Source organism: Lepidochelys olivacea (assembly GCF_965140295.1).
Source record: "Lepidochelys olivacea isolate rLepOli2 genome assembly, chromosome: 2".
Classification (NCBI taxonomy): Eukaryota; Metazoa; Chordata; order Testudines; family Cheloniidae; genus Lepidochelys; species Lepidochelys olivacea.
In genome coordinates, this window is record NC_140412.1 from 131,566,776 (window position 1) to 131,585,622 (window position 18,847).

At 38.6% G+C, this 18,847-nt stretch overlaps 1 protein-coding gene across 2 annotated transcripts in view; it reads left to right on the forward strand.

The window, feature by feature from the left end:
• Positions 1–18,847, forward strand: part of CDH12 (cadherin 12) — an 852,174-nt gene that overhangs the window by 748,257 nt on the left and 85,070 nt on the right. The window lies entirely within an intron of this gene.

Consider the following 18,847-nt stretch of genomic DNA (forward strand, 5'->3'; position numbering starts at 1 on the left):
TCACCCCCATATTGGTGCACATAAGAAAATTAATTCCGCACATGGACATAAAAAAGTTAGAGGGAACACTGAGCGTGGGGTGCATTTTACACTGCTTTTCTGTCAGATCATTCACTCCTGGCCTGCTTACACACCCTTCAGCTTACATACCCTTCAGCATGCAAATTCATTTCCAGCTAAATACATGAGCACTCTGACTGCACTCATGAATTACATGTAGGGGAACACTCACAAATTCTTAATCCCAGCCTTGTTCCCCCCAAAATGTGCATCTTGTACTGTCTAGTGCATTACTGAACAATGCAAGCTTATAGAAAGTCTGTCCTTTCATCAAAGGAAAACAATATATGCACCAGCCTTGTTATCCCAAATGGAGTTTTCCACACACTCTAATCCAGACACACTGATTAAAATAAAACATTAATATAAATTTAAGTGATTACAAAGAATGATACATAAAAGTCAGGATTGGTTACAAAAGAAAATAAGAATAAATAATAATACCGAACTTAACAAGCTAAGTGACCTTAAAAGCAAAAGCTTTTTGTCTCACCATACATTGCAGTAAATATCACAGGCTGGGTCTCCTTTCAGCCTGGGACCCCTCCCCCTTAGCTCAGTTCTTTGAGAGTCATTGATGTCATGAGGAGAAGGAGCAGAAGGAACAGAGAGGAATGCAATCAAGCATTTTCCTCCCATCTTCATAATTCAATGTCTTGTGCTAGAAACATCTTTGCTGAGTCATGGTGACACACAGTCAATTGTGGATGTGAGATTTGTGCATCCTTGTCATTTTTTGTCTACATCCTCCCCTTGCTGGAGAATGGCATAGGCGATAGCTCTTTCATACCTGGCTGGGGTGCTAGTGTGTCTGTCTCTGAAAAACTGTTTTGGGCCTGCTTTTCTTAAATTTGGATCTTGTTACAACAATACCCTATAGCAGAATCTTGTAACTTTACATTCAGGGTTGATACACATATTTTACCAGGACAATAATGTTCAACAGATTATGAATTTTCAAATGATATCTCACAAGGCATACTTTGTACAAGATTTATCATAGTTTTCTAAAAGAGGTGAACATAATAATGTAGACCATCACAGTCCTGTAACCACACATCTGTTGGGTGATGGGGTATGGCCAGCACCTTTTTTTTAGGTACCCATCTCTCTCTCTGCATTGTACAGGGAGCCTGGGCTTCTAACAAGAGTTTGTGGCTGCCATTATGCAGCAGGGTGCCTAAATTAGGCATTGCAATCATGAGTCCAAGTCCCCTTTATGGTTCTAACACTGCAATTCTCCAACCTCTTAGCATGTATGTAGCTCCATTGAAATTAATGGGACAACTCCTGTTTAAAACTAGGCATGTAGTTAAGCCACTTGTGAAATCAGGGCTTAATTCAGTGCCATTCTGGTCATGATGATAAAAACAAACAAAATGTCAAATATAGGTTTCTCTATTCCTTAAATTCTGTTCTTTTTGAAACTCCAGTCTGAGTTGCAGTTGGGGTAGTTTTGCCTTTCACACATTTAAATTACATGAGTGACATTGCTGTAGTCCACAGGGTTGAGAATGGAGGGGACAAATCACTCTAAAAAGGCATATCTTTTAAATGGCTGGGTAACAAACCTAGTATTTCCTAATTGGGTCTTGTGCTTCTCTCCCAGTGCATTATTTCTAGCAGTTATTTATACCCAGCTGCTTCTTCATGTGCATTTTTGGGTACTGCTTATTAACTGCTATTTTGAGCTCCTTGCTTTCTTCAGATGTGCAATTGATGTAAACATTATGGCAGCCCTGGGACTGTATATACAGCTAGATTGCTTTATAAATAAATAAATAAATAAATAATCTAGATTAATAAAAAATAATTAAATTAAATAATTTCTCAAGCAGACAGAGTCACCAATAGCTTAGACATATTTTTAGTGGCTTATATTTGACTGATCACAATGGAAGAGAAAAAATAAATGCCTAACTGGTCTCTAAACAATACAATTGTCTGAAAAGGAAAATCCTAGTGTTCTATTTTTCCACCCTCCACTCAGACCTCCCTCCCAGCTACCAGCATCCAAGGGGGAAAGGGGAACTGGCCTCAACAATTTGCAATTCAAAGGTAGTGTTATAAATTTATATTTTTGTCAGTGAGGTAATGGGTTGACTCTTAAGTGTTCAGACTTCATTGATTTACCCTTTAAATTACGTGGGGCATATTCTTCACGTTTTGCCTTGAAATGTTGGTTTGTGTGTACAACCAGCGTGCAAGAAATCCAAAACTGAGTGTTTTGTAAATCCAATCAGAGTGTACTTGTGCTACAGCCTAACAAAACCTGTTGTGAACTCCAGCCTTCACATTCCCTGCTCTGTAGGCAGTATAAATCAACTTGTGTTATTCTGGAGATATTAGAAATAGATTTGGTTGTGCACTAAACACTGAGACTTGCGCCAATTGCCGCTAGCTGCAGGTGCACTGAAGGTATTAGCAAAAAGCTGCCATTCTTCATCAATTATAATGGGGAATGGCAGCATTGCTTTTGTGGACATGGCTACTTCTGACAGCTAAGAGTGAAAAAAAAAATATTATATTCAGTGTGCTGTCTGGAATGCAAAACAGGACAAGAGTATGCCTTCCCAATTGTCTAGTATTCAAGATATTGATGGAGCCAGCAAGGTTGTGTTATTATCAGGGCGGCACAGCCATGAATGCATAAGGTAGAAACAGGCCTCTATAGGTAAAATATTTCTTCCTCATATTACTTATGTAGGAGTCAGTTTCCAGAGTATATCTTCAGAACTTATTATTGGTAATTTTTTTCCTATAAAAGACAAACCCCACAAGGGCAATGTCAGCATCTCTCTTTACAGATGCACACGCTCACACGATGCTGGAGCTTTGCTAAAACTGTCAATGACAGGTCAGGGGAATGTGTTTTGAGACTGGGGTCTTCCTGATCTGAATTGCAATGTAGTACTGCAGTGAGTCATAAATCTACTCTCCAGGTTTTCTAAAAAGAAAAAAAAAACAAGGTAGGCAGATGTTGATTACGTTTTGCCTTAGTTCAGAAACGAAAAAGAACATTGTTTTGGATGTCAGGCAGCTATTTGAGGAAATATTGATGAGGAATATTGTTGCAAGTGTGAGGTTTCTGGGCTACCATTTCCCTTCTCCCACACTGCCCTTATGAAAAATATAAAAACTTAAAAACTAATGTACAACTGGCCTGATTTTCAAAGGTGCTGAGCACCTTCAGTTCCCAGCACTGTGGCAAACACACAAAATGTATACATGCAGAAAAAAGAAAAGGAGGACTTGTGGCATCTTAGAGACTAACAAATTTATTTGAGGAAGAGTTTTTACAAATGAGGTGATGGCATATCTTTTAAACCTTCAGTAGAGCCAGTTGCAGCTGAACCCATCACCCCCGCCAAAAACAAACAAACAAAAAAAACATATGTAAATAGCTGACAACAGAAGGTCCAATAGTACAGTCCTTATTCACAGTGATTTGTTGGGACTGGTCATGAGCATAATATTTACTAAAAGGTGTTGCTAATTGTTTGACTATACTCACAGTTCATTCTTAAAAATGTTCAAGAGACCAATTAACCAAACTTAGTCAAATTTATTGTCTGAATATAAAACAGTACCATATGAAAAGAAGACAAACATACCTTCCTTTGGGGGTGAAGCATATTTTTGCTGCATGTTCACCTTACCCAGAAAGTATGCTTTGAAGATATACATGTCAGTGAGTAGTATTTATAGTATGACTTTATAAGTTACAAAACTCTTTATGTTTCACTAAAATCCAACCCATGAGTTTGTACCTGTTGCTTAACTTGTTCTTATATCCGTTTTGGATGCTACATTCCAAACCAGCTGGTATACAGGAACACACCATTCATCCATCTTGGCTTTGACAGGCTTCCTAGTTTCTAATGCCAAAACTGACTTCAGCCTTGCAAAGTATTGTCAGATACTTGACATGGGTGAACAGAATTGGGGATAGCATAATACATTCAGTTAATGTGTGTGTGTGTGTGTGTAGGGCTGTCAATTAATCACAGTTAACTCATGCGATTAATTTAAAAAAATCACAATTAATTGCAGTTTTTAATTGCACCGATAAACAATAGGAAGCCAATTGAAATTTATTAAATATTATGGATATTTTTCTATATTTTCAAATATACTGATTTCAATTACAACACGAAATACAAAGTATACAGTACTCACTTAATTTTTTTTACAAATATTTGCACTGTAAAAATGACAAAAGAAATAGTATTTTTTTCAGTTCACCTCATACACATGCCTTAGTGCAATCTCTTCATTGTGAAAATGCAGTTTACAAATGTAGATTATTTTTGTTACATAATTGCACTCAAAACCAAAGCAATGTAAAACTTTAGTGCCTACAAGTCCACTCAGTCTTACTTCTTGTGCAGCCAATCGCTAAGAGAAAGAAGTTTGTTTACATTTACGGGAGATAATGCTGCCTGATTCTTTTTTTACAATGTCACCTAACAGTGAGAACAGATGTTCACATGGCACTTTTGCATCCAACATTGCAAGGTATTTACGTGCCACGTATGCTAAACATTAGTATTCCTCTTTCATGCTTTGGCCACCATTCCAGAGGACATGCTTCCATTCTGATGACACTCATTACAAAATAATGTGTGAATTAAATTTGGGACTGAACTCCTTGGGGAAGAATTGTATGTCTCCTCCACTGTTTTTTGCCTGCATTCTGCCATATAGTTCATGTTATAGCAGTTTTGTATGATGACCCAGCATGCTGGGTTTTTTTAAGAACACTTTCACTGCAGATTTGATAAAACGCAAAGAAGGTACCAATGAGAGCTTTCTAAATAGAGCTACAGCACTCAACACAAGATTAAAAATCTGAAGTCCCTTCCAAAGTCTGAGAGGGACGGGGTGTGGAGCATGCTTTCCGAAGTCTTAAATAGCAACACTCCAATGCGGAAATTACAGAACCCAAACCACCAAAAAAGAAAATCAACCTGCTGCTGGTGACATCTGACTCAGATGATGAAAATGAACATGTGTCAGTCTGCTCTGCTTTGGATCATTATCGAGCAGAACCCATCATCAGCATGGATGCATGTCCTCTGGAATGGTGGTTGAAGCATGATAGGACATATGAATCTTTAGCATATCTGGCACAGAAATATCTTGCAACACCAGCTACAACAGTGCCATGCGAACGCATGTTGTCACTTTCAGATTACATTGTAAACAAGATGCGGGCAGCATTATCTCCTGTGAATGTAAACAAACTTGCTTGTCTGAGTGATTGGCTGAACAAGAAGTAGGACTGAGTGGACTCGTAGGCTCTAAAGTTTTACATTGTTTTATTTTTGAATGCAGTTATTTTTTTATACATAACTCTACATTTGTAAGTTCAACTTTCATGATAGAGATTGCACTAGAGTACTTGTATTAAGTGAATTGAAAAATACTATTTCTTTTATTTTTACAGTGCAAAATATTTGTAAAAATAAATATAAATTGAGCACAGTACACTTTTTATTCTGTGATGTAATTGAAATCAATATATTTGAAAATGTAGAAAACATCAAAAATATTTAAATAAATGGTATTCTATTATTGTATAACAGCACTATTAATCATGATTAATATTTTAATTGCTTGAGAGCCCCTAGTGTATCTGTGTGTGTGTGTGTGTGTTTGTATACATATATATATATATATATATATACACACACACACACACACAGATACACTAGGGCTGTCAAGCGATTACAAAAATTAAAAATTGATGTTGTATTAATACTATGCACATAATACCTAAGTATACTAGACCTAACATATATTGGCTAACAGTAATCATTACCCCATGAGTTAAGGTTGCAGAAACATGCCTTAAGAAACTAGAGGTATAATTACCACCTTATTATGTGAGCACCTTCCAGAAGTGCATTAAACAACGCGACCTCACGTCTGCTACATAGTGTTTGTTAGATCATTCTCTCCCCAAGGAAGAAGCATGTGCAGTGGAGAGTCTTGTTTTCTTGGGGTTTTAGGTTTGTTTGTATATATGTTGCTATGCATTTATATTAGGAGAAGGGCAAGTAAAATAAATGTGCCATGAACTTTCAGTGGAAGGTACTGAAGTTTGTGGTGGTCCCTAGATCCTGGGGGATTCATTTCACTATCTTAGAGCAGCCCCCAAGAAAATTCTGTCTCCTGCACAGATTAACTTTACCCTTATTCTAGAGAGGTCCATTGTGCTAAAGGAGCAAAGTTGTCGAGCATGGTCTTCGTCCAAAATTTTTAAGCAATCCTTTCAGATACCCTGAGCCCAGGCCATGGAACACTTTGAGCATAAGGTCTGAGACCCTGAACCTCATTCAAAATTATATGTGAAGCCCGTGCAGAGAGTGAAGGACAAGTTTGATGTGCTCATGGTAGCCTCTGTTACTAAGGAGATGCATTACAGCATTCTGTACTAGCCAGAATTTCCTAAGTGCTGAAGACTTCATGCCCAAGTATATCACATTGTTCTAGTCCAGTTAAGTGATGAAGTCATGATTAACTGAGGCCATATCCTCATCCTGTAGAACAGGATGAAGTCTTCTAGACCAGTGATTCTCAAAGCTGGTCTGCCGCTTGTTCAGGGAAAGCCTCTGGCGGGCCGGGCCAGTTTGTTTACCTGTCACGTCTGCAGGTTCAGCTGATTGCAGCTCCCACTGACCGTGGTTCTCTGCTCTAGCCCAATGGGGCTGCAGGAAGGGTGGCTAGCACATCCATTGGCCCGCGCTGCTTCCCGCAGCTCCCATTGGCCTGGAGCACCAAACCGCGGCCCAGTGGGAGCAGTGATCAGCCCATCCTGCGGACATGGCAGGTAAACAAACTGGCATGGCCCGCGAGGGGCTAGCCCTGAACAAACGGTGGACCGGCTTTGAGAACCACTGTTCTAGATAACTGGAGATGATAGAAAGCATTACTCATGGATGCTGCTATGTGAGAGTTTAGTGTCTGTGAAGAACCTAAGACTACTCCTAGACTGCAGACTGAATTGATCAGTTGTGGATGTGTACAGTCAACCAAAGGAGACTGCACTGTTGCTGCAAACTCTTCAAAATGCTTTCCCATCAGTATCACCCCTGACGTGCTCAGGACCAGCTTCAGCCAGCTGTTTTTCATCCATGAGCTGGATCTAAACAGTTGGCCATCTTTGTGCTAGTGGTATGGTTGTTTGTAGTAAAGGGTTGGTAGAGCTATGTGCCATCTGCATGTTCAGGGCACTTGAGTCCATGTTGTCTGATCAGTTAATCTAGTGGTTGCATATAGATGTTGAAAGGGACTGGACAGAGAATCGATGCTTCTGGAACACCACAATTGAGGGGGTCTCATGGTGGAGAAGTATTTTCACATCACTGGTTGTTGGATGCATCTCTCCAGAATGGACTTAAGCCATTTTAGTGGATTACTCTGAACCCTGTCCACCTCTCTCAAGTGAGACAGAAGTATCTTTTGGTCAGCCATGTCAGATGTTTCAGAAAGGACCAACAGGATAAGAGTGGATGTCTATCTTATGATCGTTGAGAGGAGAGGAGATCATCTATCAGTGCCACTAAAGCAGTTTCAGTTCTGTATCCTGGCCAGAATCCAGACACTGCTTGATCTAGAATATTATCTTAAATTAGATGAGCTTTGGCTAGCTTCCATCAGGAATGGAAGATTTGACACTGGGTGGTAGCTGGCTAGAACCAATGTACCTAGGGTGTTTTTTTCAGCATTGGTCAGACTAATCCATTTTTGAAGGAGGAATGGAAGATTCCTATAAGATATGTCTTGTAGAGGAACCCCTTCTCTTATAAGTGAATACTGTCAAAGCCCTTACATGGACCCTTTTGCGCTGCAAGGCATAGAGAGTTTGGCCCACCTCAGTAATTGTGGCCCTTAAAGTCATGTGGCCTTCAATGCGTTAAAGGTGAGCTGTGTAAACAAAGCCATATGGAGAGAAGCAACCTGAGATGTGCTATGGGCTCAGGTAGAAACTACTGGTGAGAAAAGGCTTGGAAATTAGCCCTTTTTTATGCAGTTGTTATTTTTTTTATTTTTAGAGACTTATTTCTGTGGTAACTGAGTAACTTTAAATAATAGGAGATTTGAACACTTTATTAGTCCTGTGTCCTCATTTTCTTCCCTAAAAGAAATAATATTTTTTTTTCTGATCCAAGTGAACTTACTTCTCAATGCTGTGGCCTTACAATTTTCAGATACCTTTTCATTTTTGTGGAATATCGCCCAGCAAATAAAGAGATCAACAGGTATTTTCAGGTGGTTAGCAGTATGTTTAAAAAAAAAATCACATGCAAGGTAAACCACCCCAGTTTTGTGCTATGATGTAAATGCTTCTCATTATTGTGTACAAGTATTTGCTACAATGTAATGCTTTTCCAGATGCACAAATGCCCATGCTATTTCCACAATGAGCTTTGTGACACACATGGCTACAGTAGTACTGTAGTGGACTAGATTGTACCAAGAGTTAGTGCACTAGCCTTTCACTTCTGGAGACTTTGGTTCAATTGTGATTTAGGGCAAAAGTTTCTGTGTGTTTATGGCTCAATACTTATAGGTGTTGAGCAGTCTGGCCTGATCTAGTGAATCACTTTAAAACATACCTCACTTTAAGCATATGAGTAGTCCCCTAGTACTTGTAGCACTGAACATTTAATTTTTAGAATTATTTGTGGCCATAGTATCAGACAGTATCAGCATTCTGCTCCCTGGGTGGGCCAAGGGCTAGAAATGCTGCAGAGTCAAACTGTGTGAGATACTTCTCCGAGCACCTACTTTATTTGCATTAATCTTGATTTTAGCTTCTGTTTCAAGGTCCTTATTTCCATGAGCATCCACTTTACAATACACAATCCTGGGCTTTCTATGTAGAAGTTCTCCTAGCCATCCTAATATCATCCTCGCGAACTTTTACAGTACTTTTCTCTATCTTTGGTCAGGATGGTTTAAGCCATGGGTCATGATCCTGTTTCATTTGGAATCAACAGCAAAATTTCTGTTAACTCCAATGGGAGCAAGATCTAGGCTAATGGGTTTTATGTCTGAAGCAACCATCTGAAATACACTAGTCCTCCAATGTCATTTGCTGTCACTTTAAAATAAAAATACTCCTGATGAACCATTAGAATGTCAATTTTCTTAAGCCTTTAAAGTTATTTAGCATTTCATAGCCTTTAGCCTTTTTCCACCCTTAAAAAGAAAAACAAACAAACAAGGGCTTAGGCATATCAGTCTGTTTCCCTGTATTTTACAATCTCTAAAACAAAGATTTCCAAATTACAGATCAAATATTAATGATATAAAACTTCATTTTATTCTGAATATAGTCTGACATAGATACAGTGGAAGAAATTATAGTTTGTTTATTTTGGCCCTTTTATTATGTTTGTGTATTAATAAAGACATAAAAATAAAATTATATTTTTATTAAAATGCCTGGGGATGTAATAAATTTAACTCTCCATCACTGCTTAGTAGACAATGAATATTTGCTGCTATATTGTACTGTATTATTTAGTGGAGAAATAACTAAGTTATAAAGGCTGCTTTTATAATTTTTTTTTATGCTTTACTATAAAACAGTACATTTATTAGTCAGGCAGAATAGGCAATTCTCAATAACATGAGAAAAGATGAGAAACTAGTTTCAAAAAAACCTGTTCATAATACTGAACATGTATGTGTGTAGTTGAAGAACCAGTGAAGCCACATAAGAAAAAAATAAGCCAGAAATGACCTCTCTGAAAAACACACACTATACATGTTCTCAAGTTTGTTTTTTGGGGAGTTGGCAGGTGAATTAATAATGTCTAGATATTATTTTTCAAAACCAACACACACTACTGTTGGGATTCCCAGGCCTACCTGCATCTAATTGCCTGGGAAAAACACGACTAAGTGTTTGCCTTAATAAAACAGTTTATTATTCACCAGTTTTACCTTATTTTGAATAATTTATCTGGTGTGTGTATGGAGAGAGTATGTGAGAAAGAATTTAAGGTAACATATTTAGGCATCTAAAATTGATACTTGGGCACCAAATTAAGCTGCATGATTCTTCAGAGGTTATGACTACCTGCAACTTCCATTTCCTTTGAAACTCATGGTACTTTTATTTAGATTCCTAAACATGGGTATGAATTTAGGATCCTAACTTTGAGCACCCATCTTTGAAAATGTTGGTCTTAATCCCTTCAAGAGCGAACAGGTTTCAGCAACAGGTTCTTTTTCAGGGAAAACCATTTTTATTGGTGCTTCCTTTATCAGCAGTCCTATCAATATTTCACAGCCCTGGCCAGTTTTCTAACAGTCTCAAATATTTTTTCCAGCAGAAAGCTTTTGTTTAACATGATACAACTTTTAGCAATGTTAAAGTTTAGGACCTCCAGGGATTGCATCTAATTTCAGCTGGGTTCACTCTGGTCTCTTTTTATTTAATACTTATATGTATAAAGCCTCGTTCATGTGGCAAAGATAAATGAGCAGGTGAAGTGGCATGGCCACCTTTTTTTATCTGTAGTGATAGTCGAAGGAAAAAATATGAAAATAACCAACTGTGTCCAATAAAATCTGTTTAATCTAATTTAGGACCAAAACACTGAAATGCAATCATAATTGTATGGTTAACTCATGACATCACTGCAGGACAAAGTTAAGGTTGTTTGGTGTCTTAATAGGGCATTTCTTACCAAAGTATAAATTTAACCCTCCTTCACTCCAAAGTACGTTTAATAACAACTGCTAAATTTCTTGGGTTTTTACTGCTTGGTTTGTTGACAATTGCAACATCACTGAATTGTTTTTATCCTTCAGTGTTACTGATACATACATTCAACCTTCAATCCACCATATCATACCATACCATAGGTTTTTGGGGGAATTGTTTTTGTTTGTTTGTTTGTTTGTCTGGGAATATATAGTTAGGTTCCAGTCTGATTCCCATTTTCTTCAGTAGGCATTGGATTGAGCCCTTAAACAATGTTATACTGTTGTACCCTAAAAAAAAATGAAAAGGAGTACTGCCACAAGTCCTCCTTTTCTTTTTGCGAATACAGACTAACACGGCTGCAACTCTGAAACCTGTGGTATCCTAGTGAATCTTATGACTCTTTTGTGCTGGACTTTCTTTTCTTTCAGATCACTATTAAATTAAATACTATTCTGCATGTACTGTAATAGCTAGGCATAATGGGTTGAGTTAAAGGCAGAGTTTGCACTCTATTAACTCCAAATTTCTTTATTTTTTATGAGTTTGTATCTCAAGTGTAATGTTGTATAAGGACAATAGGCCCTAATCATCCTTGGTGTCACTCGATTAACTTACAGACATGGAATATGAATGTGAGACAACATTTTGTGTGTAATCCAACAAATACAAGACCAAATTCTTACTCAGGCAAAAGGCTCATGAAGTCTACACAAATTTTGCCTAAGTAAGAACAATGTAAAGACTGCAAGACTTGTCCCATGTAATAGTGGGGTCCCACAGAGGTCTGTCCTGGGTCTGGAACTATTCAACATTTTCATTAATGACTTAGCTAATGTAGTGGACAATATGTGTATAAATAATACATCAAATACATGATGAGAATAACATCAAACTGGGAGGGATTGCTGGCACTTTGGAAGATAGCATTATAATTCAAAATGACCTTGACAAATCAGAGAATTGGTCTGCAATCAACAAGGTAAAATTCAATAAAGACAAGTGGGAAGGAAAAATCAAATGTACAAATATAAATTGGGGAATAGCTGGCTAGGCAGTAATGCTGCAGAGACGGATCTGTGGGTTATAGTGGATTACAAACTGAAGATGAGCCAACAATGTGATGCAACTGTGAAAAGGGCCAACATCATTCAGCATTAACAGGAGTGTCATACAAAAGACACAGGAGATAATTGTCCCACTCTACTAGACATTGGTGAGCCCTTAGTCGGAGTATTTTGTCCAGTTTTGAAGACCACACCTTAAGAAAGATGTGGACAAAATGGAGAGAGTCCAGGGGAGAACAACAAAAATGATAAAAGGTTTAGAAAACCTGACCTAAGAGGGAAGGTTAAGAAAACTCTGGCTATTTTTAGTCTTCAGAAAAGAGGACAGAGGGAGGATCTGATAACAATCTTCAAATACGTTAAGGACTGTGTCAAGGTTCCTCCCCCACTCTGAACTCTAGGGTACAGATGTGGGGACCTGCATGAAAAACCTCCTAAGCTTATCTTTACCAGCTTAGGTCAAAACTTCCCCAAGGTACAAAATATTCCACCCGTTGTCCTTGGATTGGCCGCTACCACCACCAAACTAATACTGGTTACTGGGGAAGAGCTGTTTGGATGCGTCTTTCCCCCCAAAATACTTCCCAAAACCATTGCACCCCACTTCCTGGACAAGGTTTGGTAAAAAGCCTCACCAATTTGCCTAGGTGACTACAGACCCAAACCCTTGGATCTGAGAACAATGAAAAAGCATTCAGTTTTCTTACAAGAAGACTTTTAATAAAAATAGAAGTAAATAGAAATAAAGAAATCCCCCCTGTAAAATCAGGATGGTAGATATCTTACAGGGTAATTAGATTAAAAAAAACATAGAGAACCCCTCTAGGCAAAACCTTAAGTTACAAAAAAGATACACAGACAGAAATAGTTATTCTATTCAGCACAATTATTTTCTCAGCCATTTAAAGAAATCATAATCTAACACATACCTAGCTAGATTACTTACTAAAAGTTCTAAGACTCCATTCCTGGTCTATCCCCAGCAGAAACCAGCATACAGACAGACAGACCCTTTGTTTCTCTCCCTCCTCCCAGCTTTTGAAAGTATCTTGTCTCCTCATTGGTCATTTTGGTCAGGTGCCAGCGAGGTTACCTTTAGCTTCTTAACCCTTTACAGGTGAGAGGAGCTTTCCCCTGGCCAGGAGGGATTTCAAAGGGGTTTACCCTTCCCTTTATATTTATGACAGACTGTTATAAAGAGGATCAATTTTTCTCCATGTCCACTGAAGCTATGATGTGATGTAATGGACTTAATCTGCAGTACGGGAGATTTAGGTTAGGTATTAGGAAAAAAATATGCTAACTATAAGGGTAATTAAGCTCTGGAATAGGCTTCCAAGGGAGATTGTGGAATCCTGGTCACTGGAGGTTTTTAAAAAACAGCTTGGACAAACATCTGCCAGGGACAGTCTAGGTATATTTGGTCCTGCCTCAGTGCAGTAGTAGATGAAGTAGATGACCTTTTGAGGTCCCTTTCAGCCCTACATTCTTTGATTCTATGAATGTACCTGATCACAGTCTGCCTTGATTTTTATGAGTATAAACTAAGGAAAACTAGCATATCTGAAGCTGTGCTATAAAGTAGAGTATAATTAAATCTATCTTATGAACTGAGCACCTAATGATTAAAAATAATACCAATGATGGTGATAATTATAGATGTTGTGCTATAGTTGTAAAGGCTAGAAATGAAGTGTTACTGATTAACTAAATCAGCACCAGTAATTTTTTTGATGAAATGTCTTGAAGTAAAATCAGATTTATGATTTATTTTTCTTCTTTGCAGCTAGAGTGTATCAGCTAGTATTGATTTTAAATTTCAAGCTCAATACATTATTAGGTGTTAGAATTTCAGCTAAAGGGGAAAAAAAATCCTGGGGAATGGATCAATGTTATGTGCTATTTTCAAGGTGTATATGAGCTGTATTGAACCAGAGTTTCTAAATATTAACCTGTAAATAGAGCATCAGGTGTATTTTCAAATGCAAGAGATTACATTTCTGGTATTTTGAGCTCCAGAGTGCACGAAGCAATCCAGAAATTTTATCTATGTAATACACTGGCAAAATGTGCCTGTTCTGGTAGCCAGCCAACTAGATGATAACAATCTATTACTACTACCAGCTAAAGGAGTTATTCATTTAGCTCAACTATTAGAGGGCTATGCTGTAGTGCTTGAAGGCCCCCTGAGTTCAAACCTTTCTGATAATACATATGAGGGGGCCGTTATGGCCAAGATTTTCAAAAACAAGAGCCTAAAGGTAAGCTAAAAGTATTGGTTGATTTCAGCGGGACCTGCTTAGTGCCCAACACTTTTGAAAATCAGCTGATATGCAGTCAGAAGCCCAATGTAATTCACCACTTTTGAAAAATTGGATGTACCTCTCCAGCTGGGGTATGAGGAGAATGCTGTTCACTCCGGGGTAAAAATTCAAGGTAGGCCCCTACTGTTTTGTTAATGTCAGAAAAGAGCTTTGTTCTGTTACTTCAGATACTCTTGCTGCCTACAAGGGGTAGATAGTCTCCTACTTCTCTTAAAACATGCTATTGACGTCTGACATGGGCTTCCCAACTCCTTTTCTCTTCCCCTCACAACAGCAACCAACCTAAAATGTAGGGGACAGTGTGGAGGGAATGGGTTTAAAGGACGAGATCTGTTTGGGGAGAAAGAGCCTGGAGGACCAGCCAAGCTTTTAGTAAGAATACAAATTTTGGGATGTTTATTTAAATCAAAACTCTAAAGCACCCAACTCTCATTCAAACCTCAGGATTCAAAGAATCAGATGATTGGGTTTAGTGTTTGAGATAGGAACAAAAAACAGCTGTATGGGAAAAGAAAGTAGCAGAAGAATGAGAGTGTTCAGGACAGGACAAGGGGGAAAATGACAATGACGCAAAGAAACATTCCCTCAGGCAAAGAATGCAATAAACTGGACTTTTATGGTGGAAAGATAGTAAGATACTGTGAGGTGGGGAGGATATGTGGATGGATAGATAGACATAAGGGCATTTTTCAAGATAAAAGCTTCCATATTCCTTTGGCAATTAGGGCTGTATGTGGGTTGTAGTTACTTGTATTTGTGTTTATTTGTATAAGTAGTTGGGGTTTGTTTTTTACTATCTTCTTTAATGGGTCAGAGAATACTTAAAGTCATATAGATCACACTTTTACTAGCCCTGTAAATTAATTCCTGAGCATCTCCCCACAAAAAACTCCATAGAAACTGTAAACTCTAATTGAAATACTGACACATCCCAAGCTTATCTAAATATTTGTGTTTAGTCGAGTTCCTATGGGACCCAAATGCACAGCCTTTTTACCCAATCCCCTGAGCCATCAAGTCCTCAACCAGTACAACTTAATACATAGTATATATTTATCCCATAGGTTATGTCCTGGTTTGGTATCAAGATTTATGACTGTGGCTGGATTGAGGATGTGAATTAATGTTCTAGTGTATTGTGGGTAACCTGGGTTGTGTTATGTTTTTTTTGGCGCTCCTGTTAGTGTAATTAAGCAGTATGGGGAAAATCTTGCCTTTTCCTCTGCAGTGCTTGGCAGAAGAACCAGTGAAGTTCTACTTTTCAAGGTGGGCGTTGAGGAGCATGATTCAAGAGGCACCATGAAGGATATATTATGAAATCCCTACGCTTTCCCCTTCCGTAGTACAGAATTCAGCTTTGTTGGGGGTCCCTGCATTCCAGCAAGTGCTGACAGGGTTGGGACTGGCAGATCCCCTGCTACATAGACCCATCTATTTTCACCCTCTTGTAGTGAGAGTCCATGGAAGGTTTTGTATGTATTGAAAAACATGCTCCCATTATCCTGGCAAAGAGAGAGAACCTCCATACTCAATGCCACTCCCCTACCCCCCAATAGAGCTACATAGCACACATTCTGTTATCTTGATTTTGTATTAGATGCGAAGTTTAGGCATAAATGTCTGAGTATGCAGTGCTTCCATAATCGTTATATTGAACTATGACTTTGATCTTCTGTGGCACCTCGTGGCCTCTAAAATGTGACATTCCCCATCCTTCAGGAAATCAAAGACTAACCTCAAGCTACTTCTGAAATGAGTCCAGATGATCTCTGCAGTAATATTTTATTTCCCGCAGCCCTAATCTTTCTTTTAATTTAAAAGTTGACTCTAACTAAATGTGCCCTCACCTTGTAAACCTGACCCACATTATTTTAAAACTGATCTTGCTAATCAAATAGCTTTTCATGAACTCTCACGTTCCCCCATGGTCCTCAGTGTAGTACAAGAAATCTCCAGTGGCACCTTAACATTTTGCTTTGGCCAATGACCATCTGTAACTGGAGAAACTCTACAATACTATCCAACAAGCAGTCAATTTATTTTCACTATCCATTCCAATTCCTCCAGTGGTGCTGGGAATAGAAAGCAGAGATGTGTAGGAGAGTTTAAAAAAATCACCTCAAACTTTTTCCTTGACTGTATTGGAGTATTTTTCACTATCAGATCATCTGCTTATTTTTTAAAAAAATAAACATTGACATGCACATCACTGTTAATGCTAGTACAATGATGATGCTTAAAAACTTCCCAATTGCCTTTATAGCTAATAATTTTGCAGTATTTGCAGTATTCCTTGGGTATTGTCAAGGGAATGCCAGATGTTCTCAAACTTGCTGTAGTATGCACCCCATTCTAACAGAAAGACTGCCTGATGGACCACCATGTACTACTTCTCAATGTGACACAGAGGGGAAATGGAGTAAGCCTACTCTATGAATACCCCTATATGTATGGATATAAGGCAGACTATCTTACTGTAAAGTTTCTATCAACACACCTGGTACAAGTGTCAGATAGAGCTATATAAAAACAAATACTTTATTTCTGAAGTGTTCCTACCTGAAGAAGACCAAGGCAGGTAGATGAAACAAAACTCAAGCCTTGATTTCAAAACCAACTTAGTGAATAAAATATGTTTTCATTCTAAAATGTACAGACTCCTTTTTGGACATGTATTCTAGCACTAGAAAGTTTTCTTCTAGGAGGCCGTAGTATAATTCCCATGGTAGTTCGTGGTCTGTCTGCAGGCAGATCAGGTGGCTGCTTGCCTACGTACTGGTTTCAAGGCCAGTTTATACATTTTACTTTGCAAATGCCAGTTGTGTGCAGAAATGTTGGTTTTGCACATGCCATGAGCCGTATCTAGCTTTCAACATGCAGTTTAGGCACCCACTTTCTAGATCTGGCACTATATTTTCACCAGTGTCCATTTAATGTGTGAAGGGAAGATTTTTGTAACTAAATAAATAAGCCTCTTCAAAGGTCTGAAGCTACTGGTAATGGCAAAATTCCAATGGCAGGAGCAGGATTAGGCCCCCAGCACTTTTAATATGTCTTTTCAGGTTTGGAGAAATGTTCTTATTATTGTAAGTGAGGTCTTTAGACCCAATATTATTCATAAACATCACTGTAGTATCCCTGTTACTAGAAACAAGGATGACAGATGACACTAAAGTGCTTGATACCCCACTAAGTTGGAAATCAGAGTTTCGCTGGTGAGCCGATATACAAAAGTAAGCAATATTTGTGGCTGTGTTACTAAACCTATGAACAAAAAGGAAGAGGTCCAAATACTCAATCTTGTCTAAAATTAAGCGCCTATATCCAAATGTAGACACCTAAATATGTGGCCTGTTTTTTTTCATAGAATCATGTACTTTAAAGTACGAAGGGACCATTATGATTGTCTAGTCTGACCTCCTGCACAACACAGGCCACAGAATCTCACCCACCCACTCCTGTAACAAACTCCTAACCTATGTCTGAGCTATTGAAGTCCTCAAATCGTGGTTTAAAGACTTCAGGGTGCAGAGAATCCTCCAGCAAGTGACCTGTGCCCCATACTACAGAGGAAGGTGAAAAACCCCAAGGGCCACTGCCAATCTGCCCTGGAGGAAAATTCCTTCCCGCCCCCAAATATGGGCGATCAGCTAAACCCAGAGCATGTGGGCAAGACTCACCAGCCAGACACCCAGGAAAGAATTCTCTGTAGGACCTCAGATCCCACCCCATCTAACATCCCATCAGGAAGATCTACCGCTAATAATTGAAGATCAATTAATTGCCAGAATTAGGCTATCCCATCATATCATCCCTTCCATAAACTTATTATGCTTAGTCTTGAAGCCAGATAGGTCTTTTGCCCCCACTGCTCCCGTTGGAAGGCTGTTCCAGAACTTCACTCCTCTGATGGTTAGAAACTTTCGTCTAATTTCAAGTCTAAACTTCCTGATGGCCAGTTTATATCCATTTGTTCTTGTGCCCACATTGGTACTGAGCTTAAATAATTCCTCTCCCTCCCTGGTATTTATCCCTCTGATATATTTATAGAGCGCAATCATCTCAGCCTTCTTTTGGTTAGGCTAAACAAGCCAAGCTCTTTGAGTCTCCTTTTATAAGACAGGTTTTCCATTCCTTGGATCATCCTAGTAGCCCTTCTCTGCACCTGTTCCAGTTTGAATTAATCTTTCTTAAACATGGGAGACCAGAACTGCACACAGTATTCCAGATGAGGTCTCACCAGTGCCTTGTATAATGGTACTAACACCTCCTTATCTCTTCTGGAAATACCCTGCCTGATGCATCCCAAGACCGCATTAGCTTTTTCCACGGCCCTATCACATTGGCAGCTCATAGTCATCCTGTGATCAACCAATACTCTGTTACTTCCAACTGATGCATCCCCAGTTTATAACAAAAAATCTTGTTATTAATCCCTAAATGCATGACCTTGCACTTTTCACTATTAAATTTCATCCTATTACTATTACTCCAGTTTACAAGTTCATCCAGATCTTCCTGAATGATATCCCAGTCCTTCTATGTATTGGCAATACCTCCCAGCTTTGTGTCATCCACAAACTTTATTTGCACATTCCCATTTTTTGTGCCAAGGTCAGTAATAAAAAGATTAAATAAGATTGGTCCCAAAACCGATCTCTGAGGAACTC